The sequence below is a fragment of the Pinus tabuliformis genome, chromosome 6, assembly GCF_031772625.1.
Source record: "Pinus tabuliformis cultivar Carrire ecotype Pingquan chromosome 6, CPIR1, whole genome shotgun sequence".
NCBI classification, from domain to species: Eukaryota; Viridiplantae; Streptophyta; class Pinopsida; order Pinales; family Pinaceae; genus Pinus; species Pinus tabuliformis.
Genome location: NC_142292.1, coordinates 1,358,947,262 through 1,358,974,119, shown reverse-complemented (window position 1 = coordinate 1,358,974,119; position 26,858 = coordinate 1,358,947,262).

Sequence of the window (26,858 nt, the reverse complement as noted above, 5' to 3'; positions counted from 1 at the left end):
TAACTCGATGTACCATTTAGTGGCAACACCCATTAAGGTTCGCTAGAAAAGATGCAATCGAATGGAGTCGTTGATCCAAGAGTTAGACAAACACCATAAGTGGTAGGTCATGACATGAGATTGGGGGTCTTCTCCAGACTTCCCTTCAAATTTTGGACAATCGCCAAGGCTTTTGGTAGGCACCGAAGGCCAATACAGAGCTTTGAAACATCCGATAACTCCAAAGTCACTAAGAATGACAATTGAGGGTTAAAAGGCATGAAAGGCCTTTAATAAGGTCTAGATTGAGGATTCCAACCTTGTTGGTACTAATTTTTCCCCCATAGTGGTGGACTTTGACCATGGGGATTTGGATACTACCCCCACTGGGAGGAATTTTGACTATACAAAGGTTGAGTTTGTCTCCATAGAGTTGGGTTCTAACCAAAAAAAGTTTGATATTGAGCTAACATAGGTCGTTGAGAACCACGGGGAGGATAGACAGCCTGTGAGGAGTATTGAGCATAGGATTGTTGATGCAATGGTTGACTTGCTGATACAACGGTTGACCTTGCTGCTACAATGGTTGACCTTGATGTTGCAATGGTTGACCCTTTTGATACAAGGGTTGACCTTGTTGCTACAATGGTTGACCCTGCTGCTACAATTGTTCCCCTTGCTATTGCAAAGGTTATTGATAAGACCCTTGTTGCATTAAGGTCCTTGTTGTACAAAAGGTCCCTGTTGTTGATAGGTTCCTTGTGGGATTTGATAGGCTCCTTACTAATATTGATAGGTTCCTTGTTGTAAAGGATTACCAACTCCTAAATGATAAGTTCTAGAAGCAAACTGAAACTGACCAGATGACCCAAATGAGGGATTAGGACTAGACTGCTTTTGGGATCTTTCTTGTTGATTGAAAGGTGGATTTGGAGGTTACTATGAACCATAAGGAGGTTATGGCTATTGGTAAGGTATCTGAGGTGAAAGAGGCTACTAATAAGGAATTTGACCAAATATAGAAGGAATACTACCAACACTTTGACTTGCTTCCATAACATGAGTTTGGGATCCACTCACATAGGTTCCACCAGAAATAGGTGGTACATATGGAGGAGGTGGTTGCCATCCATGCGGTGGGATAAGGGGTGGTACATATTTCCCACTCAATGGAGGAGATGTAACTACTGTAGAGGTCGAACGAGGAGTTGAATAACCTATAGGGACATTAACTATCCCAACTATGACTGTAGGTTAAACAGGAACCGAAGAAACCATAATTTGAACAGGAACTTGGGAAGCCATGTTCAGAACGAATGGGCTAGAGGTAGACATAATGCCAAATGACCACATCGGATGATGATAAAGCAAAGATGTGATTGGAGTACCTGAAACTAAATGACCAAGAGAGGTATAACTTGGAGAGAATAATGGTTCACTACTTCTAGGTGGTGGAGTTGGCCTACTCCCCATATGAGGAGAAGACTCATATGGAAATCCTTCAGGTGGAAAGTGATATTCATATTCATCACCAAGACCTAGAGTATGAATGGTTGAGACTTCCAGAGGAGGATCTCAAGGACAAGTTGGAATCTCACCTTCTGATGCCATGGATGGAAATAGTTGGCGAGGAGGAATCTGCGATGGATGAGGAGAAAGTTATAAAGTTATATCGAGATTATCAAACAGACTATACGGGCATTGAAAAGATATTATCAAAGGATCATAAAGCAGATTTGGGGGAAAAAATAAAACTATTGAGGAACCTCAGGATTTTCTGGGTTAGATTCCTGAGATGATGACAATGACTCTTGAGGTGGAGAGAGAGAAGCAAGGGGTTAAATACTTGGGACAATTCCAAGCTCAAAACCTTGACCTTCAAGTGACTCTGGAATCTCATGGTGGACTACTTGTGATGCCTCTTCAATGTCAGATTGTGAAGGGGATATGTAAGGTGAACTTGGCAGTTTTTCCACAATTAAAATTGTCCATTAATAAGGAATAATGAAGCCAAGGAGAACTGCATTGGTAAGATATGTTATCGTGGGCAATAAATTTGAGCTTCAATTAAAATTTACCATTAATAATGAATAATGAGGCCAAGGAGAACTACATTGGTAAGATACGTTATCATGGGCAATAAATTTTAGAACTTAAAAACAAAAAATAAATCAAAAAGGGTAATCTAGGCAAGAGGGTTTACCAAGTATCCGTGAACCACAATATACACCTTATCCGAAACCAAGGACTTAATGTACGGTGACCAATCTCCCTGAATGTTGTGTTCAACGTATCACGTTTACAAGGCGACTGACTTCGTTACTGTGGCTATAGGATAACAACCTAGTGGGGTCTCCTAATATATACTCGATGGTACGGGGAGCACAAGTTTGTGTTAACATTTTCTAATGCATAACCGTTCAATGAGAGCATTTCCATATACTTGCCATATGTGGAGCACCTCTGATATACCCGATAGTACTGGAGAACGATCCTATATACTTCCGTACATGGAACGAGATTTCACCCTCGGGATATAATGATGGAAAATAATGACAGCTACTAGGTTTATAGATGTCAGAACATGTCTCTAGCCTAGACCTCTAAATGTTTACATTAAGTTCCAAATTCTCCTTAGGTTGATTGAGTAAATTTTAATGTTTATCTTGAATTATGTTTCAATTTTTGGATCAAAACAATGTCATTTGAATCCTGGAGATGTAACTATATGAGAAAAAGACAACTTTCCGCTTCGATGAAAGCTAAACTAATCAAGAGAAGAAATTTTAATCAGTAATGCATCAAACAACATGCCTTCCACTAACTTTCACTTTCGCTTTCCAAAATGTAATGGTCAAAAATAAAAATGATCTTCACTTTTCACTATCCTAAATGCAACTTTTTGAAAGCAAAATGATCTTCTCTTTTACAAAGATGCACTTATATAAATGATGTCTTTTCTTTCATTTTTGAATGATCTAATGCAACTAAAGAAAAATGAAATTTGGATTCAATTTTTCTAATGCAACTAATGCATCAACCAAAGCAACACCAAATCTAATTCAAAAGCATCTAAATGAAAATAACTTTCACTTTTTCCTTTTGAACAAATAAACGATGCACTCCTTTCAACTTGAAAATCAAACAATCAAATCTATGCTTGATTAAAAACAAAGATGATTTCCAAATGCAAATGATCTAATGAAACTTGAAAAACAACTTTGTGAAAGACAAGCTAAAACAAATGCAAACTGATGTTTTCAATAATTTCCATAGAAAAGAAGACTCAATCAATCAACAAACCAATATATTAGCGACACAACAAGCAGTAATTGGTGACTAATTGACCTAGGAACTCTAGAACTCAATCAAATTCTCACTTCAAACACTTCAAAGTCAAAGAGAATAATTTACTAATTAAACAAGACAATCAGACAAAAACACTAGCAAATCCAAACTCAGAGGACAATAAAATACCTCCAGAGGCCAGGACACACTGGATCCTAGGGTATAAAAGCTATTTTTTCTCAAATTTATGAGAACAGCGCAACTATCGTAGCCAAAAACGTGCTGAAAATGGCTTCAGTGCAACTGTTTCAAGTAAAAACGCGTTGGCAATGCGACTGTTCAGGTCAAAAACACATTGGGCGAGAAAGTTGGGAAAAAAAAAAAGGAATTTCAACAAAGAGTCTAGACCTAACACTCTAAAGTAGTGATTATTCAATGTGTAGACCTATACAGACCCAGACTAACTAATAATTCAATGGTTGATCAAAGTGATCAAAAGACCAAATCAAGAAAAGAGATTGAAGAGGTTATAGCTTCCCAAGAAGAGTCACCATTTTGTTGTGAAGATAAATCCCCTCTGCGGACAAAGGCAATCTCTCTAGCCCAATGAGTGGGTCTAGCAACAAATTGAACAAACTAATGTAGACTTTCCTAGCTTATGTTTAAAAATGCAGAGAGAGAGAGAGAGAAATCTACATCGCTCTGATGCTAATTTCTCAATCCTTTAGTGACGGTTCTGATCCCTTAGCTTCCAGGCTCACTCTTTGCTTGTTCCTTACATCTAACTACTTGCAAAAGAGATCAAAAGACAATACAAGATACAAGAGCATACATAGTATCTATCAAACATAAACTACTTGATAGGTCAAGCAGTATCAAGCTAAATGCATACATGTTTAGACATGTATGGAAAGTGAACATAAAATTTATATATTAATGAATAAAAAATGGAAGCATACAACCATTGCCTTGATGTTGGAGACATCCTTTTGGTGGATGTCCAAGTCCAATCCAAGACTCTTCAAGAACTCCTTCTCCAAGTTAGATGGGCAACATTTAGGCATAATCTCAGCATAGGAATGCAGACAATCAATGACCAACTATTTGGGAATGGAAGGGATTTGATTTATAGGAAGGGAGAGGGAGTTAGGGATCTAGAAAAGAGGGAGGAAGGTCCACATATCAAGGGGAAGGCCCTTAAATTTAGGATCAAGGGCTCCAAATGAGAGAGCTCAACCATATCTGTACCCAACAACATCCAGCTCACTGTTTCTCGAAGTTTCTAGCATAAGAAGCTTCTCCTCCATTTTGAGAAAACCTACCAGAAGAGGTTCAACATGGGATTCCTTATCAAGACCCGTGCTAGCAGTGCTAGGTCAAAGAACTGCAATCTTCGATCAGCACGGGAAAGTAGTGGAGCAAAGAGCATTGGTCCTGAAATTTAGGGTTTCAGTCAACTTTCTCCATAATTGACTCAGGGTAGTTTTTCTTCCATTCTCTAGGGATGTTTCAGTATGTGTTTCATGCTGAGTACACTACACAGTTCTCAATATTTTGGCACTTCAGGATGTGGAATAGGAAGTGAACAGGAGGTGTGACAAAATACTGTGGAACACTTCATATATGAGAAAAAGGCTTGAAGTCAAGAGGATGGTTATTGATATACTACTACTACAATAGCTTGGTGATGCTTGAAAGCATTGCATGTTTTTGTGACATAAAGATTGATGCTACATTTCCCTATCTCACTTCATGATGATGATAAATATGTTCGTATTGCAGTATCCTATATGGCGTATGATGGTTGATGGTGACTATTATGGTCTTGCTACCTCACTATTGAGGTCTTTGGTTTTGGTTATAAATGTCATATTTTTTTCTTGATGTAAAGGTCATGTAAATACCCATGTTGTAAATCATTGTAAAATTTAGACATATTGGGACCAAGTCATTTATGTAATATTGTGGGTCAAACATGTAACTCCCACTAGGTTGGGTGATTGATGTAAATATGAGTCGTTGGTGATAGGAAAATTCATATTTGGTTGAGTCATAGAGTCATGTACTTCATTATCCTCTAGAAGATTCAGAATATGCTCGGGGGGAACATGGTTAGTATACAATGTTCATATTCAACAGATCAGATCTACAATGCTCATCTCTACAAAGGGAGAGAGAAGTCTTCATTTATATTTGGTCGGCCCTTTTCCCTTCATGTCAAAGGGGGAGAAAAGTTTGGTGTTTGGAGAGAATTTTGGTGGCTTGGGAGAGAAGCATGGTGTGCTTTCTTTTACAGGTAATGGTGACCAAACAACAAAGTGGTTTCCATCAAGTCCAAAGGGGGAGATTGTTGGCATTATGGCTAATGTGTTGTCCTTGATGAAAACCTACTTGATAGATATGTCAACATGAAGGTCATGCAGATACTACAATTGATATGAACAAAGGAATATCAGTTCAGACAGATGGATGGTAAAGATAAAGTTTGAGAAAGTATACGCAGGTCCTATGAAATAAGACCACGTACATACATAGGTATGGTGAAGAGAGGTCACACACATAAATCACACCGTGGTATTTTGAATGCTAGGTGTCTTTACCATGGTATTGGCCCATAGTATTGAGTGTGGAAATGGTTAATTGATCCCATCAGAGAATACCAATGACATTGCTAAGGGATTAGCCTAATGTATTGGCTAAGGCTAAGGCTATATAAGGAGATGGAGATCAAAGTGTTAAGCATGCAAGTCATGGGTTATTAATGTGTAATATCATCTGAAACATGTATGCACCAAGGAGCATGGAGGAGGTTCAAATCTGATAGATCTGAAATTATAGTAGAGACTAATGAATATGCTTGCTTGATATTTTATGATTATGACTAACAATAATAGATTTGTGGAGGTAATGATACTCTGACATGAATGTGTGACAGTAAGGTTTGGGAGTGTGTTTTGTGATTGCAACGAAGGAATGACTTAGTGATTACATATCTATACATTAGTTTGTCTTTGCGAAATCATGTACATACGCGGATCTACCTCTACGTAGTTACGTATGCATTCGGCAAAATTGTAGAATCTATACGCAGGTGTTAAGAATAATAAGTGCATACATACACATATGTGCTCTGTAGAAGTCACATATATATGCTAGGGTTTTTCGATATGAACTGTTGATGATGTTTGACCAGTTCTGTTACATTTGTTGTTGTTTATCGATGATGTCTCTATCATGATAATCTGTGTTTGACAGTATTGACTGGGTTAAATAAGGCTTGGTATATTGATCAGTGATTGAGCTAGTATTGATGTATTTGTTGTGATTCAATATTCAATGTCTGATCTAGTGATTCAGCTTGACAGAAATCTCATTAGTCAGTGTTTTGAGATCTATATGCATGTAGTCTTCAAGGGAAGCGTGAACATAGGCAGGTATGATTCACAACAGTAGTGTATACCTTTTGACATATGATTAATTAGAGTTTGTAGTGATAGGATCTGATTTATGTGATGAAAAATATATAGTCTAGTATACCTGTGAGTGGTTGTGTAGTAATATGATCTGATATGGATTGGTTTGATCTAGTTGCATTGGTTTATTTTTATTCAGTTATTAATTTGATGATTAAGTTAGTCCAGTGATTTGGTGAGTTGATACAACGATTGGTTTCAGAATTTTTATATGATATTAGGCTTAAATGGTGGAAGTGGGTCCAATTTGAAAAAATGATGAAAAGTGGCCTACAAGTTTGATGTTTTGAGTCAGGTGGATCCAGTATGAAATATTATGAAACGTGGTCCACAGAAGTGTTGAGGGTTGAATCCTTCATTGAGGAAGTTGAAGCTTCCTTCAAGTAGTAGCTGGAGAATTTGTATAGGGGGTAGGAGCATCCTTCTGGTAGGAGCTGATAAATGAGATAAGGGGGTTGGAGCTCAATTCCAATGGGTGCAAGAGAATGAAAGAAGGTTGTAGCCTTCTACAGGTGGGTTTCTGTGTACTGGTATGAGTCTACGTCAGTACAAGATTGTAAGATGTTTTCCTTTATAATAAAAGATGAAGGAAGAGACGACAACAACAATGGTTTTCTCCCACATTGAGTTTCCACCTATAAATCCTAGTGTCCTCATGTGTTTTTGTGTTTCTTATGTGTGATGATTTATTCTGTTCTTACTGCTTATGGTTTCTGTTTAATTAAAGGCTAATGAAGTAATGACACACCAGTTAAAGTTGAACACATGATGAAATGAATGAAAAATTAGTTAACTAGATATACATTATTTGTATTCATCACAATCATGTACATACGCTGGTTTACTAAATGAAAATAGCATACATAAATCTAAATAAGAAATGAAAAGTTGAACTTTGTTTAAAATACTAATTCACCCCCCTTCACCCTCTCAATTTTTTTTTTTGTAAACTAAGGAGGGACCATTCTTTTTCCATTACTTAGAATTGAAACCATTACATTTTCATGGTGGCCTCAACCCACCCCGAGGGGAAATCAGGTCTGTTGGCCACCTTAAGTTTTTTACAGCCATCCAGAAACAAAAAATACTGATTCTTCTTGTCCATGCTATGTAAACTATACATTCGAAAAGATTACTACTGTCTCTTGTTTGCATTCTTAACTAAGAATAGAAACTAGACTATTCAACCAATTTCACAAAAAGACTTCAGACAGTATGCATATCTTCCAGCATTAGTCCGCCATGGCTTCCTGCTGCTCCTCTTCCTTATTTATACCCGAGTTGGTTTCCTTGATCAGCTGCTGAATCTCCTCCAATTTTTTATCCTGCATTATCAGAGTGACCTGCATGTTTTTCAATTCTTTCTTCAAGTTTGGGATTCCCTGTGACAGTTCTGCCATCTCCATGGCCACTTGCTCCATCGCCTTTGCCAGCAGCCTTTTCATGACCCAGTAAACATGCAAGGCCTGTTTATACAGAGTCATGCGGCCTCTCGTATTCCCTGGATCCGGGAGGAGGTATTCCCAGTCTTCCATTTCAGACCTTGATTGCCCCTGGGTTGCCTCTCCCTCTAGATGCTGGATTATCCTTCTAATATCTTTATTGGTGTTCTCACAGTAAGCTTCCTTCGCAAACTGAATTCTCTTCTTTAATGTTTTCCTGTATTTTCTTGCTGGTGTAGGTTCATTCTCTGCCTGACTCCCTGTCAGTCCTCCTCTTCCTCTGCTTCGATGCCCTGTCCCCGTCCTGCTCTTCCTCTGCTCCTGTAATTTCCCCTTCCTCCCCGACTCTTCGTGCCTGAGGTGCTCCCGAATTCCCCTCTCTCCTCTTGCCATTTGTTACTCCTGTCTTTCCTGCTCCCTGTTCTCTTGTCTTTTATCCCTTGCTGACCCCGCATCCTTCCATATCTTCGTGCGCGGTTGTTCCCTTCTATCCTGGTCCGAGTCGAACATTTCTATTTCTTCTTCTGTGTCATCTTGGATCATCTGATACTCCTCTGCCGCTTCTCCCTCTTCGATTCCTTTCCCCTTCTTTCCCTGGCTTCTCCATTCTCTACTGTCTTCACCCTCATCGCTCCTCATTCTCCTCCTTTTCGCCATTCGATAGCTCTTACCGGTGTTGTCCGCTTGTCTTCTCCGCCTTCCCTGCCTTACTATTACCCTGCTCAGAGCTTTCACTGCTCGGTCTCTTCGCTGATCCTTGGCACCTTTGTTTAACGTTCTCCTCTGTTTATCTCGCCTTCCTTTATGATGTCTCCTCTGACGGTTCTCCTCGTCTCTCGTCACTCGCTTTCCTTGCCACCTGCCTATTTCATCACCTCCCACCTCCTTTCGTACTTCACCTGTGCGGTCATTCCCACGTCCGAGCTCTGCCACATTACCTCCATCGGTTTCTTCCCTCATTGCCTCAATGTTGTCCCTTCTCGATATGATACCTGTGCTGATAATCCCTCTGTCCTCCTTCATCATTACCTGACTGTCTTCTGCCTCATCACCCACTCTTGCCTGATTCGTATTAATTGCACTGATCGCCGTTGATATCACCCCGATCGGGGGTTCACCCTCTCAATATTTATCACAACAATATATATATATATATATATATATATATATATATATATATATAGAATATATTATTTTTAATTAAAAAAAATAGGAACAAAATATATTATTTTTCAAACAAAAACCATGTGGTGGAAAAGTCCAAAAAAACAAGGGCAATAACATTGCCACCACCTGGCTCTTGTTTTTTATATAGTCCATAACATTTGTTTAACTGCACTTTTAATATTTTTAAGTGCCAGTGTAAGAAGATGGCTAAATCCCTTTTTAAATTACTTGGAGTTGTCTTTAAGTGGCACTTTTTGGAGTTTCCGGTGGATTTATGATCGAAATTAGACCAAAACATATGTGGTGAAATCTTTATTTGTGTTATTTAAACCTATTTTTTTATTGCATATATGGATTCAACACCCTAAAAGAATCCCAAGGGAACTTCAATTGTGCAGATTTCACCCATCAAACTTGTAATTTCAATGAATCCCTGTCGAATTATAGACAAATTAGATAGGAAATCAATTGTGCAGATTTCACCCATCAAACTTGTATTTTCAATGAATCCATATAGAATTCTAGACAAATCAGATAGGAAATCAATTGTGCATATTTCACCCATAAAACTTGTAATTTCAATGAATCCCTATCGAATTCTAGACAAATTAGATAGGAAATTAAACAGGAAAACTTTTCAAAAAATCACATTTAAAACAACTCGAAATTGGTTTTAATAGGCATTATTTTATATTTTTTATATCCAAATATTTTAATATTACAATTTTATTCTTTTACATATTAAAAAATTAAAATAATATAATATATGTTTTAAATAATATTATAAATATTTTCACATCATTACATATCTAATAATTAAAGGAATAGTTGATAATGAAAAGAAATTTGTATACACTAGACATAAAAGAATGAAAATTAATATATTCAACACAAAGTTATATAGATAAAGAATAAAAAAATTCTCTTATGTGATTTCTACCAAAAGACTTTGCTTGATAGTTAATATAATTTATTTTTTTCTGGAGGAAATATTTGGGCAGATCCCTTTGAAGTGATCACTCACCCCCAACTTATTAGTAGAGACTAACCTGGAGGGAATCAAGGAGAATTGACCCTGTGACCTCCCATTAACGAGAAGCTAACTCTCAGGGCTAATATTCAACACAATTAAAAAATAGTGAAAATAATTTCACTAGGAAAAAATTATATGAATATTTAGACGATAGGCGTATATATATGAACTTTAGATGAAAGGAGGTTTGTTGACCTTTTTTTAATCGAGGGCCTAGATTAATTCTCAAGGGAATATGCTCAACATATGCTTCTTCTTAATGCTTATCAATGGTTGTAGTGTATTATAGAGTTTGTTAGGTTGCATTGACTTTTAATAAATTTAAAAATTAAATTTGAGCATGGCTCCCCACCCACCAATTTCTTTGGGATTTGGGATTATTTCAATTCTAATAAGTTTCGCATTATTATTTATAACATTCATTTATAGAAAAGTTTATTTAGCAAAATGGTCCATTACTTTTATTAAATTTAAAAAATTAGATTTGTGCCACGTGGCTCCTCAGTCACTGATTTCTTAGGGATTTGAGATTATTCCAATTCTAATAAGTTCCTCCATGTTGAGATTATTCCAATTATAATAAGTTCTTCATTATTATTTATAACATTCATTTATATATAAGTAGAATTTATTTAGCAAAATGGTCCATTACTTTTAATAAATTCAAAAAATTAGAATTGTGCCATGTGGCTGCCCACCACCAATTTCCAAGGGATAAAGATTATTCCAATTTTAATAAGTTCCTCCATGTTCAAATTATTACAATTATAATAAGTTCCCAATTTCTATATTCAAGCTTCTGTGATCTATAATGAATTAAGCAAAGCCTTTCTATAGAAATCACATAAGAGAAATTTTTGGCCAATGTGTTTCTATCCAACAAGTTCCTAAATATTATTTATAACATTCATTTATATATAAGAAAAATGTATTTAGCAAAATGGTCCATTACTTTTAATAAATTTAAAAAATTAGATTCGTGCCATGTGGCTCCCCACCCACCAATTCCCTAGGGATTTGAGATTATTCCAATTCTAATAAGTTCCTCCATGTTGAGATCATTCCAATCCTAACAAGTTCTTCATTATTATTTATAACATTCATTTATATATAAGCAAATTTTATTTAGCAAAATGGTCCATTACTTTTAATAAATTTAAAAAAATTAGATTCGTGCCACATGGCTCCCCAACCACCAATTTCCTAGGGATTTGATAATATTCCAATTCTAATAAGTTCCTCGATGTTGAGATTATTACAATTCTAATAAGTTCCTCATTATTATTTATAACATTCATTTATATATAAGCAAATTTTATTTAGCAAAATGGTCCATTACTTTTAATAAATTTTAAAAATTAGATTCATACCACGGTGGCTCCCCACCCACCAATTCCCTAGGTATTTGAGATTATTCCAATTCTAATAAGTTCCTCCATGTTGAGATTATTCCAATTCTAACAAGTTCCTCATTATTATTTATAACATTAATTTATATATGAAAATTTTATTTAGCAAAATGGTCCATTACTTTTCATAAATAAATAAAAAAATTTATTTCTGCCAAGTGGCTCCTCACCCACCAATTTCCTAGGGATTTGAGATTATTCCAATTCTAATAAGTTCCTCCATGTTGACATTATTACAATTCTAATAAGTTCCTCATTATTATTTATAACATTCATTTATATATAAGCAAATTTTATTTAGCAAAATGGTCCATTACTTTTAATAAATTTTAAAAATTATATTTGTGCCACGTGGCTGCTAGGGATTTAAGATTATTCCAATTGTAATAATATCCTCCATGTTGAGATTATTCCAATTCTAATAAGTTCCTCATTATTATTTATAACATTCATTTATATATAAGCAAATTTTATTTAGCAAAATGGTCCATTACTTTTAATAAATTTAAAAAATTATATTTGTAACAACCTCCGGGGTAAATGTGCATATAAAAAAACATAATAGGAACATAAATACAATAAACATATCATCCAATCACCCCCATTCCATATTCCAAGCATGAATGTTGGATCTCATAGAACACATCAATCAAAACTCATCCAGCGCTTCCAGAGGCCACCCACCTCAACCCATCAAACAGTGATTCCACCTCACGGTCGAACATCACCAAAACCATCTTCTTATTGGTCTCCATCCAAGCCTTCCATGGCTTCCAGGGTGTTTGTCCAACCAAGGCTTCTAGAACTAGTAACTCAACCCATAACTTATACAAGGCTTCCAGAGCGTTTGTCCAACCAAGGCTTCCAGAACTAGTAACTCAACCCACAACTTATACAGGGCTTCCAGAGCATTTGTCCAACCAAGGCTTCCAGAACTAGTAACTCAACCCACAAATTATACAGGGATTATAGAGCGTTTTTCCAACCAAGGCTTCCAAGACTAGTAACTCAACCCACCAAGGGCTTCCAGATCTTTTATCCAACCAGGGCTTCCAGAACTAATAACTCAACCCAAGCTGTTATAGGGCTTCCAGAGCGTTTGTTCAACCATGGCTTCCAGGACTAGTAACTTAACCCTGGCTGTTATAGGGCTTCTAGAGAATTTGTTCAACCAGGGCTTCCAGGACTAATAACTCAACCTAAGCTAAGAAAACATGAGAACCAACAAAAACAAACCAATGAAAGTAAACCCATGATCACCATGGTTATCTAGGAAATGGCAAGGCTAGGCAATCCACTATCAATCTTGGCAATCCTCCATGCCAATGATAGATCACAACCAAGAAACCACATGCATGTGCCATGTATGCCAAAACTAGTGAATAAATCATACATGCAACTCAATAGCTGCAAGCAAATCTGATGTAGCTTTTGATGTTGATGCTTTCTTGCACTTTCCTACTCTTCCTTTGCCTTGTTGTTCCAAGAATCCAAGTATTTCACACCCACCAAGAGTGCTCCAATAAAACTCTAAGTCTCCAAGAGTATGAGAGAGAGAAAGAGAAGAATGAGAGAGCTCTAAAGGTAAACTGACCAAGTCTTGACCACTGATCCTCATAAGCATTTTTATTATTGAGGCCTCTATTTTTTTCATTTTCCATTATTTTCCTTCAATTTCCTCCTCACATGCAAAATGTGACCTTTCATCTTCCTTTTCTCCTAATTTCCATTATTTTCATAAGTAGATGCGCCAAAATACCTTTTTGCTCTTTAATGGCTTATCCATTGCCTTTGCTAATTTCCTTAACCATAAACAACCAAATGAACACCTCGAGGATGTCCTGCCCACCATTCAACTTGGAATATATGTCCCTTCATCTGTGGTATTTATATATTTTTACATGGAATTTTCACGAGGGTTGTTACAATATTCGTGCCATGTGGCTCCCCATCTACCAATTTCCTAGGGATTTGAGATTATTCCAATTCTAATAAGTTCCTTCATGTTGAGATTATTCCAATTCTAACAAGTTCCTCATTATTATTAATAACTTTCATTTATATATAAGAAAAAATTATTTAGCAAAATGGTCCATTACATTTAATAAATTAAAAAAATTAGATTCTTGCCACGTGGCTCCATACCCACCAATTTCCTGGGAATTTGAGATTATTCCAATTCTAATAAGTTCCTCCATGTTAAGATTATTCCAATTATAATAAATTCCTCATGATTGTTTATAACATTCATTTAAACATAAGCAAATTTTATTTAGCAAAATGGTCCAATACTTTTAATAAATTTAAAAAATTAGATTCATGCCACGTGGCTCTCCACCCACCAATTTCCTAGGGATTTGAGATTATTCCAATTCTAATCATTTCCTTCATGATAAGTTCCTCCTTATTATTTATAACATTCATTTATATATAACCAAATATATAACAAGGTATTTTCATATGTCTTCACTATGGTGCAAATAAATTTCATCCATTTCGGTGTTAAGTTTTCCCTCAACATGTTCCAAGATCATATTGTTTACTCCAATATTATGCTCACCATCTAATAATGTGGGCTACAAGTTGTAAAAAAAATAAAATTAAAAATTTGAAAAAAGATAAAATTGATAGAAAAATATAGCCCAAATATAAAATAATAACATATTTTGAAATGCATAAAAATGTTTTAACTGTGAAAACTTATTTCTTTTCATTGTACATATTAGTTGACATTGAAATATTTTACTTAATATGGGATTGAAATATTTTACTTATGAAGTACATTTTTTATATTAATAAGTTCCATGCTAAGTTCCTCCATGATTAATAAATTTAGAAATTTAGAAATTATGTTTGATGTTTTCAAATGTATTTTATTTTTAAAAATTAAAACGCATTATATTGTAAATTGATTATAAGTAACATAGATGAAACAAAAATGTAAAATTGGTTTTTTTTTTTTTAATTTAACTATCAAATTTTGAAATATATCATACATTAGAAAATTGTAAATTTATAGCTTTAAAATTCCATCAATAATGTTTCACATGTTATATATATATTTTTAAAATTTAATATATTCAAATGAAATTATGGTAAAGGAATTTATGAATTTACAAATTCTTATTTATTTTCATTTTATTTTATATGAATTTATTTTTGAAAAAAACATTATATATTATTCATTTGTTTTTAAGATTTTGCAGAATTTGTTTTTCATTAAAAAAACTATAAAATAATAATTTATAGGGTTTATTAATCTAAGGCTTCATATTCCTAGGGTATAATATTAATCTTTGGTTTTATAATGATGGTCAACCATGGTCCAACGTCACATTGCAATAAAGATTTTCCCATTATGAAAATCAACCAATGTTGCATTGTGACAAGCATTGTCTCAATATGAAAAAAAAAAATCATTATCTATTATTCATTTGTTTTTAAGATTTTGCACTATATTTTGAATATTTTTTTCATTAAAAAAAATATAAAATAATAATTTATAAGATTTATTAATCTAAGGTTTCATATTTCTAGGGCATAATATTATTCATAGGGTTTATAATATTAATCTTTGGGTTTAATATAAATCCATTGGGTTTATAATCATGGTCAAACATGGTCCAACGTCACATTGCAATAAATATTTTCTCAATATGAAAATCAACCATGGTCAACCAAGTTCCAATGTCGCATTGTGACAAATGTTGTCTCAACCATGGTCACATTATGACAAAGAATGTCTCTTGGTCCAATGTCACATTGTCACAACCATGGTCATCCATGGTCAACCATGGCCCAACATCGCATTGTGACACAAATTGTCTCAATATGGAGATCAACCATGGTCAACAATGGTTAGCCATTGTCCAATGCCTCATTGGGACAAACGTTGTCACAATATGAAAATCAATCATCGTCAACCATATTCCAATGTCGCATTGTGACAAATATTTATCTTAGGGTTTATATTCCTTGGGTTTATAATATTTATCCCTTGGGTTTATTATTCCCTTGGTTTTATAATATTTATCTTAGGGTTTATAATATTAATCCCTTGGGCTTAATATTATTCTCTTGGGTTTACATTATCAATCTGTTGGGTTTTTAGTATTAATCCCTTGGCTTTGTTATTCCATTGGATTTATAATATCAATCCCTTTAGGGTTTATATACTTTGCATTTATAATATTATTCCCTTGGGTTTATAATACCTTTGGGTTCAATCATGGTTAATAACCATGGTCAACCATGGTCACATTGTGACAAAGACTATCTTTTGGTCAAACACCACATTGTCATGACCATGGCCATCCATGGTCAACCTTAGTCTAATGTCGCATTGTGACAAAGATTGACTCAATATAGAGATCAACCATGGTCAACGATGGTCAACCATTTTCCATCATCACATTGTGACAAACATTGTCTCAATATGAAAATCAATCATGGTCAACCATTTTCCAACGTCGCATTGTGACAAATATTTATCTTAGGGTTTATATTCCTTTGGTTTATAATATTTATCTTAGGGTTTATATACCTTGGATTTATAATATTAATCCTTTGGGTTTAATATTATTCTGTTGGGTGTATATTATCAATCCATTGGGTTTTTAATCCCTTGGGTTTTAGTATTAATCCCTTCAATATATTATTGCCTTCGGTTTATTATATCAGTCTCTTTAGGGTTTATAAACCTTACATTTATAATATTAATCCATTCGGTTTAATAGTATTACCTATGTTTATAATACCTTTGGGTTTTAGAATTAATTTGTTAGGTTTATTATTCCCTTCAGTTTATTTGGTTCATACTCCTAGGGTATAGTATTATTCATAGGGTTTATAATTATAATCCTAGGGTTTGCTATAAATCCCTTGGGTTTATAATTATGACCATCCATGGTCAACGATGGCCCAATGTCACAATGTACCAAATATTGTCGCAATAAGAAAATCAACCATGGTCAACAATGGTTCAACGTCAGATTGTGACAAACATCGTCTTAGTATGAAAATCAATGATGGTAAATCATGGTCAACCATGTTTATTTTAGTTTTTATTTGTCTCGATATGAAAATCAATCATGTTCAACCATATTCCAACATCACATTATGAAAAACATTTATGTGAGGGTTTATAATATTTATATTAGGGTTTATATTCCTTGGGTTTATAATATTTATCCCTTGGGTTTAATATTATTCCCTTGTGTTTATATTATCAATCTGTTGGGTTTTTAATCCCTTGGATTTTTAGTATTGATCCCTTGGGTTTATTATTCCCTCTGGTTTATATTATCAATCCCTTTAGTGTTTATATACCTTGGATTTATAATATTAATCCCTTGGGTTCAATATTATTCCCTTGAGTTTATAATACCTTTGGGTTTTAGAATTAATCCCTTGGATTTATTATTCCCTTCAATTTATAATATCAATCTCTTGGGTTTATTTGGTTCATATTCCTAGGATATAATATTATTCATAGGGTTTATAATATTAATCATAGGGTTTAATATAAATCCCTTGGGTTTACAATCATGCTCATCCATGGTCAACGATGGTCCAATGTCACAATGTGCCAAAGATTCTCTCAATATGAAAATCAACCATGGTAAACCATGGTCCAATGCCACATTGTGACAAGCATTGTCTCGGTATGAAAAGGCATAATCTAACTTATAGATGAATGCTCTCTTTTCACGACCATTTTTCTGGTTAATTTTAATCAAAATATGATAGCTTGATTTTTAAAAACTTGAGTTTAAATTGTTTAATCTGCATAATTCGAGTGCCTTGGGGGTTTTCCAGGGTGTTGAATACATTTATGCATTCAAAACTATATTTTAACCAACAAAAAATCTTGAAATTGTATTGCCAGATTTTGGTAAATTCCAGTGAAAAAGGCTATTTCATCTATAAGTTAGACTACGCCATATAAAAATCAATGATGGTAAATCATGGTCAACCATGTTTATTTTAGGGTTTTTATAACTTGGGTTTATAATATTTATCCCTTGAGTTTAATATTATTCCCTTGCAATGAGCAATTGTGGATATTGAAGACAGAGAGAGGTAGGGTTTGACATTTACAGCTATATCAAGAGTGAAATCAATAGATGGTTTGCAAATTTCACTGCCTTTTTCTTTTCAACATTATACAAAAATGCAAGACATTGCGAGAAGGGATTGGTTGAAAAGTGTGAATGGCCATAATCATTATCCTATTGATTTGAATTGGTGCAACTTTTTTCATTGGTCTCGGTGTGTTTTGGAAAAGGCTAGCATTTAATAACTGTGTTCTCGTGGAGTGTTTAAAGTTGAATTTCATATCAACCACATTTAAATTGTTGTTTGATTTTTATTAAATGTTTATTTCATAATTACTTCATTATTATTTATTAAATGATTATTAATATAATTATTGTTATTATATTTATATATTATTATTATTTAATATAATAGTAATAATATAATATTAATTATTATTAATATGGTTCTTATATTTATATTAATATTATTGATAATAACATTAATAACATTAATTCTTAATATTAATGATAATTAATATATGTGCTTGATATGGGCCTATCGGCATTTATCAACCACATTTATTAATGTGGTTGTGCTAGTTTTTACTACTATTAAACACAACATTATATAGATAGTTTTCCAGAAAAAAGTTATATAGGTAGTTGCACTAGAAAACTTTGATGAGAGATAAAAAATTGGGTTTATGCAAAAAGAAAGAAAACAAATAATAATTTTAAATGTATTATATTTTTATCAAAAAATATGGTGAGTATTCATTGTGTAATTTTATTTAAAAGTTGTTAAGTGAGAAGATGTTTAAAATGAAAAGAAAAAATAAAAACAAAAATAGTAACATTTAAATTTTACATGTCATCAAACAAACTTATTTTATATTAATATACTTGTAATATTTATATAAAAATAAAATATTGCACTGAGAGATGATCTACATCCCAGTATATGAGGGAGATGTTGTCACGTAACATTACATTAAACAAACCTGAAAAAATATATGTCGACTAGCTAATTACTGAAAATAAATAATAATATCGAATACATTAGCTCAATTAAACTTTTTAACAAAATACACATATACAAAATATTATCCATCATAAAAGGAAATAAAGTGTAGACAAAATTCAAAAATACAAAAAACTATGCTTTTGTATGAGGTAAAATTCATACAATTAAAAATTAATATGTTAAATATATAAATTATGTAAATTGATATTATATTTAAAATCTTTTTGTGTATGGTAAATTTTATCCAAAAGAAAATTAATAAGTATTTCAGATATATAAATTGTGTAAATTGATATCATAGTTAAAATATTTTTATGTGATGTAAACTTTATCGAAATAAAAAACGATAAGTATTTTTATTGATCCATAAACTATTGTGGATATTCCATTTGACAGTTCATCACAATATAATTATATTAAAAATCTAAGATTTTACACTATTACAATTTTATTAAACTTTAAGATCTGTAAATTTAACTGTAATTAGTGCATGCATGCAAATGGAAATTATGCAGAAAAATAGAGAACAACAAAATAAGTTCACACACACGAGATACAAAATATGCTCTAGAAAACCCTTTTAGGAGAAAACCCAATTGGAAGGTGAGGTCACTTCGTTCTCTTTCTATGTCTGGAAATATGCCTACAAGTACAAAGAAGTAAGGTCTGTGGCCTTTGGGATGCTACAGTGCACAAATCATCCATGTGTGCTCTACCTCATATCCCTCTTGCTATCTTTGCTCAGTTATGTAATAAATGATTTTGAAAGAATGGAATGTCTGTTCCTCTCAGTGGCCCGATTATAACACAACCTAATATCCTACTAGTGGTTAAGTTTGACTACATCAACTCTTAGCTAGAGTTACAATATAGACACTTCTATAGTCTTTTACATCACAATCACATGGCTATCCCCTTTTCCATGAATAATGGGGGTTGATGCGACATACTCCCAGATTATAGGTGTGAAAACAGGAAGGTCAACTTCTGAGTGGCATAACCTTTGCATACAGACTCTGATTGTTGCACATTAGAGAGGCAAAGTCTTACCCCAAAAAAATGTTCTTTGATGCCTCAAAACATTCCCAAAAGGTTTCAGAGCTTGCTTTTCCAAACTTGGTCCCACCAGAAAAAATGGTCCCATGAGTTGATTCCTCTTCTTTTTCCACTATGAATGCATTGAGATGGATGACAAACAATATAATGATCCAGTCTAGATCACACCTCCCCAATTTGGGATGATTTTGGTCCCAAAAAGCTTCTATTGAATGAGGTGAGGAAAGTTTTCCTCCACCTTCTCTCTAGTGTACCATTTAGCTTTTCTTGGAAGTTGTCCCTTCAACCCAATCTACCAAAGGTCATGTTGCCCTTGTCTTGTAGTTCTAGACCTCTTCTGCGAAATTGTAGTTCTAGACCTCTTCTGTGAAACTATATCTTTAGTCAAATTTGCTTGAGCATCTGGTGCCAAATCCTCCACAAAAGGTAGGACTTGTTCCTCTTCCTGGTCTAGCATGGAAGGCTCATAGAGTTTCAAATTCTATACATTCACAACTGGGTGAATGTGTATATATGGTAGTAAACTGAGTCGATAAGCATTATCACCTACCTTTTTCAATATCTCGAAGGGTCCATACCTTAGAGCCTTTATTTTCTTACCAAGCCCCTGCAACCTCTCCTTGTTCAACTGTAGCCATATTTTGTCTCCCACCTTGAACGATTTCTTTGTTCTATGTTGATCATGCCTAGCCTTATACCTCTCCTGTGACTTTTGCAGTGTTTCCTGTACCTATAGATGGATCTGTCTAATTTTCTCTATAAATTTTTCAACCCTCAAAGCATTTCTTGTAAGATCTTCCCTCATTCCTCCTTGTTGACCATAGGAAATGTCCAATGGTGAAGGTGAAAAATATCCAAAAAAAGTTTTAAATGGGGGCTTTCATGTAGAAGTGTGGATTACTCTATTGTGAGAATGTTGTATATATACCATATTTTCATCCCAGGTCTTCAGATGATTCTGGTTGTATCCCGTTAGAATTTGCACCAAAGTCTTGTTGACTATTTCTGTTTTCCCATCTGTTTATGGATGGAATTTTGTAGATATCTTCAACTTTGTGTCCATCTTCTACCATAATGTAGTCCAAAATGCACTGAGAAATATTGTATCCTTGTTTGAAATGATGCTCCTTAGCATCCCAAATTGCACCCAGACCTATCCAAAGAACAAGTTTGTCACTTCTTGCCCATTGATGGTCTTTTTACAGGGCATCAGAACACACATCTTGTTGAACCTGTCAACTACCATGAATGGGTAGTCATATCCCTTCCTTATTGTCGGTAAACCTCCCACAAAGTCCATGGAAATGCTTTCCCAAGGATGAGTAGGTACATGTAAGGGATGATATAGACCATGTTTCATGTTACTAGGCTTGTTGGTACAATAAAACATGCATCCTCTTATGAACCTCGCTACCTGCTCTTGCATCTTGGGCCAATACACACACATCTACAAGTTAGCCATGGTCTTCCCTACACCAAATTTCCCTGCAACCTTGGAGGTGTGAGCCTCTCTAATTAACTACAATCACCCACCTTTAGGAGCACATATCTTATCCATCCTGTAGAGTAACCAATCCTGGAGATGGTAGTTAATGGTGTTATCGCCATCGTGCACATGACTCTGACTCTACAACTATTGATACACCTCCTTGAAGTCCTCATCCTCTGAATATGCCTCTTTGTATGCATCATGGGTGAATGCCTCCATGTGCATAAGAGTCCCCAAAGTTATAATCTTCGATGTTGGTGGCCTTGAAAGCATGTCAACCAACGTGTTTGTGTTTCCCTTCTTATACTTGATCAACAAATGAAACTGTTGTAAGAAACCCATCCACTTGTAATGGTTGGTTTGTTGTAGCTTACTCTGGGCCTACAAGTACTGTAAGGGCCAGTGATTTGTGCATATTGTTGTCTCATTTCCCATCAAATAGTGCTTCCACTTCTTCACATCTTGCACCGTGGCATAGAGCTCCTTATCATAGGTAGGGTAGTTAAGGACTGCCCCATGAAATACTTCATAATGGTAGCATACAAACCTTCCCCCCTGCATTAAGACAACTCCCATAGCATACGCACACACATCTATCTCCACTTCAAAGGGCCACTGCAAGTTTGGTAATGTCAGAACTGGTGCTTGACTGATATTCTTATTTAACTCCTCGAAAGCCATGTGCTAGCCTTTTACCCATTGGAAACTCTTACCACTTGCTATTATGGAGTGGAAAGGTGTTTCTACCACTGAAAATGATGCTATGAATTTCTTCAGGTACGATGTTGCCCCAATGAAACTCCTGACCTCATAAACATTAGTAAGCATTAGTAATTTCATGATGGCTTCCATCTTGGAAGGATCTATCTTCAGCCCTCTTCCACCAATCACACACCCCATATACACCAAAGGTTGCTACGCAAACTCACACTTCTTGAGATTTGCTAGTAGCTGGTGATTCTTCAATGTTTCCAACACCTACGTCAAATGTGAAATATGCTCCTCCCAGGTAGCACTATATACCAATACATCATCCAAATAGACAATAACACATGAATATATAAAAGTGCACAATACATCATTCATTAATCTCATAAATATCGCTGGTGCATTACATAGGCCAAATGGCATGACTAACCACTCATACTGTTAGGTCCCTATAATAGTAGTGATTACCCCATCACTATTGTAGTTGTATCCCTTATTAATATTGTTGTGCCCCTATTTTCCCCATATTGTTATTATTGTGCCCCATAGAATCCCTCTATTGTTATTTTTGTGGCTTTATATTATTATTGTTAGGTCGGTTGGGTTATATTGTGACTCCTTAGACTCCTATATATAGAAAGGAGGTTTTGTCATTTGAATCATCCAAGAATTGTTCATTTATGTAATGTAAAGGAGGTTGCCCACTCAAAGAGGCTAAATTCTAAGGCGTTGACCTATCTTTTCTATCTTTTTGTGAGCTGGTTTCATAACATTTGGGATTAGAGCTTTGGATTCTAGGGTTTCGCTACTCCAAATAGGTCATCGTGGAATTTTCGCTATAACTTTTTTTCTACAACATTTTAGAAGCTAAAAAAAACCCATTTGAGAAAAAATCGCACTGAACCTCGGTTCCAAATTTCAGATATTTTCGCACTATATTTGCAGAGATATGATCTAGGAATTTGGTCTTTTTGCAGACTCCTAAATTACATTCCAAACAGGTGATCTAGGGAAACTAGTCATAACTTTCTCTCTGAGCATCAGATTGAAATTTCGTAAGAAGGTACAGAAAGAGGATGGAATGTAGTTTCTTGTATATATTTTTCAGAGCCAAAGGTCGAAACAGTGACTCGTGGCACGTCATACAAGCTCGCTCTACTGAACTAGTCTATAATCAGGTCAATGTGGGAGATTTGGCATAACTCTTCCCTGGAGAATTCAATTTGGATCAGATTGGTGGCATTGGAAAGAGGACACAGAGGGCTACCTCAAGTCACAATTTCAGAACTAGATGATCCGAAATTACAGAGATACATCAGATTCAATATCAAGCTCCTACAAAGTGAAAAAAGGTGTGTAGTTTTTTTTAAATTTTTGCATAAGCTTGGTTTGAAAAATTAGTTTGAAGGAATTCAAAGGGCATAGTAAAGCATTATTATCGGTAATTGATGCCATGAGGAAAGAAAATTCAACACCTTGTAAGAAACTTGAAAGCTCTAGCATGACTCATGAAGAAGAGGAAGAAATGCAACATGATATATCAAAATTACGAGACCAAGTGCAACAAGTGTCACTTGCACAAAAAGTAACAGAATGTAAGATGGATGGTTTAAAGAAAGATATAGAAGCTAAGATGGATGGTTTAAATAAAGGCATAGAAGCTAAGATGGATTGTTTAAAGAAAGTCATAGAGGCTAAGATGAATGATGTGGAAGCTAAGATGGACGATTTGAAGATAGATTTGAGGACAGATTTGAAGACAGGCATGGAAGATTTGAGGACAGGCATGGAAGATTTGAAGATAGATTTGACAAAGTTTCTACAAGAAATGCTTACTACTGGTGAAAGGGTAGTAAAGGAAACTCATGATGAGAACAAAAGAAATGTTAATCATGATTTCATAGACTCTAATGTTGGATCGAAGACCCACCATACTCCAAAAATCGATATGAGGAAGTTTGATGGCAAGGATCCCGCAACATGGATATTATAGATGGAGCAATTTTTCGATCTCAATAATGTGCAAAACACACAAAAGGTACGTATTGCAACTTTATATTTGGAACCAAATCAATTTGTATGGTATCAATGGCTTTGCTCTTGTAAACAAATTATCACTTGGGCAATTTTTACGGAAGAATTGACAGCACATTATGAGGATAAAAAAAGCAACACTTTTTTTAGCCAATTGATAAGTCTCAAACAAAAGGGTTCAATAATGGAGCACAATGAGGAGTTCCAAAAATTGAACATAACAGTAAAAAATATTCCAGAGGAGCATAGGATTGATGTGTTTATAGGGACTTTAAAGGATAATATCCAACATGATGTTTGCCTTTGGGAACCTAATTCATTAGAGAAGGAATTCAGGTTAGCAAGAAAAATGGAAAGCAAAATTATGTCAACCAGGAAGCATACCACTCACAACTATAAATATGGAAGTGTTGTTTCCCCCAGTCTTCCACAACCTATAAGGTTGACACCACAACAATTGGAAGAAAAAAGAGTAAAAGGGCTTTGTTACAGTTGTGATAGCAAATACACTAAAGGTCATAAGTGTGCTGAGAAGAAATTATTCTACATAGATTTTGAAGAGGAAGAAGAAAAGGAGCAAGAAAGGTCAAAAGAAGAGGATATACTCCAGGAACAAAGCGTAGATAAAGAAGAAATGAATCCGACCATATCTTGTAATGCATTGGCTAGAATTACCATTCCTCAAACCATCAAGATAGAATGACAAATCAAGAAGAAAAAGGTAATAGTGTTGATTGATTCAGGAAGTACCCACAATTTTATTCATTGTAAGATAGCAAAAGAATTGAATTGCTTCCTATATCCAGCACCAAAGTGTCAAGTGATGGTTGCAAATGGAGGAACGATAAATTGCTCTGGAAAGTGCCATAATATCAAGCTATCCATGGGAGAATATGTATTGATTAGCCCAATGTTTTCCATTCCAATGGGAGGTGCTGATGTTGTACTAGGAGTCCAATGGCTACAATCCTTGGGTACAATAGCTTTTAATTTTCAAGAATTTTTCATGAAATTTTCTGCGGAAGGAAAGGAAGTTGAATTAATGGGTATTAAAGGGAAATCGGGAAAGATAATCAGCTCTAACGGTATGACAAAGCTTATAAAAAAGGAACAAAGAGGTGTAATTGCACAATTATGTTCGCTAGATGTTTCCACACCAGAATCATCTATTTCTCCAGATCTCCAAAAAGTCCTCGACAATCATTCCAAGGTATTTAAGACTCCCAAAGGTCTCCCACCTATTCATGATCATGATCATGCTATTCATTTGATTCCAGGAAGTGTTCCTCCAAACATTAGGTCGTACAGATATCCCTATGCCCAAAAGAGTGAAATTGAACGTATGGTTGCAGAAATGCTAGAGGCTGGTATAATTCAACCTAGTCAAAGTTCTTTCTCTGCTCCAGTAGTATTGGTGCACAAGAAGGATGGATCATGGCGCATGTGTCCAAATTATAGGGAGCTCAACAAGCTCACTATTAAAGATAAGTTTCCCATTCCTGTCATTGATGAATTACTGGATGAATTGTGTGGATCAATTTACTTCACCAAGTTGGATCTTCATTCAGGATATCATTAAATCAGAATGAAGACTAAAGACATTCCAAAAACAACATTTAGAACTCATGAGGGTCATTATGAATTTTTGGTCATGCCTTCTGGCCTTACCAATGCACCTTCTACATTTCAAGGTTTGATGAATTCCATTTTCAAACCCTTCCTTAGAAAATTTGTGTTAGTATTTTGTGATGATATACTAATCTACAGCAAGTCTTGGAAGGATCATGTTGAACATGTTGACAGGGTGCTACAACTATTGGAGGAGAAACAATTATATGCAAAAAGATCCAAATGTTTCTTTGGAGTATAGGAGGTGGAATATCTGGGTCATATTGTATCTCATGAAGGAGTTAAGGTAGGCCCTAGCAAAATTAAAGCCATTAAGGAATGGAAAATCCCCACATCCATAAAGCATCTGTGAGTATTTCTCGGGTTGACAGGGTATTATCGCAAGTTTGTTAAGAATTATGGGAGAATAGCAGCACCTCTAACAACATTATTGAAGAAAGATGCATTTTCATGGACTCTAGAAGCAACAAAGGCCTTCAAACATCTTAAAGAGGCAATGTGCCAAGCATCGGTCTTAGCTACACCTGACTTCACAAAAACCTTTATTGTGGAATGTGATGCTTCAGGAAATGGAATTGGTGCTATTTTAATGCAAGATGAAAGACCCATTGCTTTTGAAAGTCATCCAATCAAGGGAAAGTTTTTACACAAAGCTATTTATGAGAAGGAAATGTTGGCAACACTACATGCACTTAAGAAATGGTGACCCTACCTAATGGGAAGACACTTCAAGGTAAAAATGGATCATGATAGCCTTAAATACTTTTTAGAACAAAGATTATCCTCTGAAGAGCAGCAAAAGTGGGTCACAAAAATGTTGGGTTATGACTTTGAAATCATCTACAAAAAAGGGAAGCAAAATGTGGTGGCAGATGCACTCTCAAGAAAGGATGAGGATGTGGAAGCATTGTTGTGCACCATTTCTATTATCCAACCAGATTGGATAAACGAAGCAAGGGAGGAATAGAAGAATGATGAAGAAGTGTGGGCACTTATTCGAAAGTTACAACAAGATTCCAGTTTATTTGATACATTTAGCTGGAAAAATGATTCGTTATGGTACAAAGATCGCTTATACCTCTGTAAGAA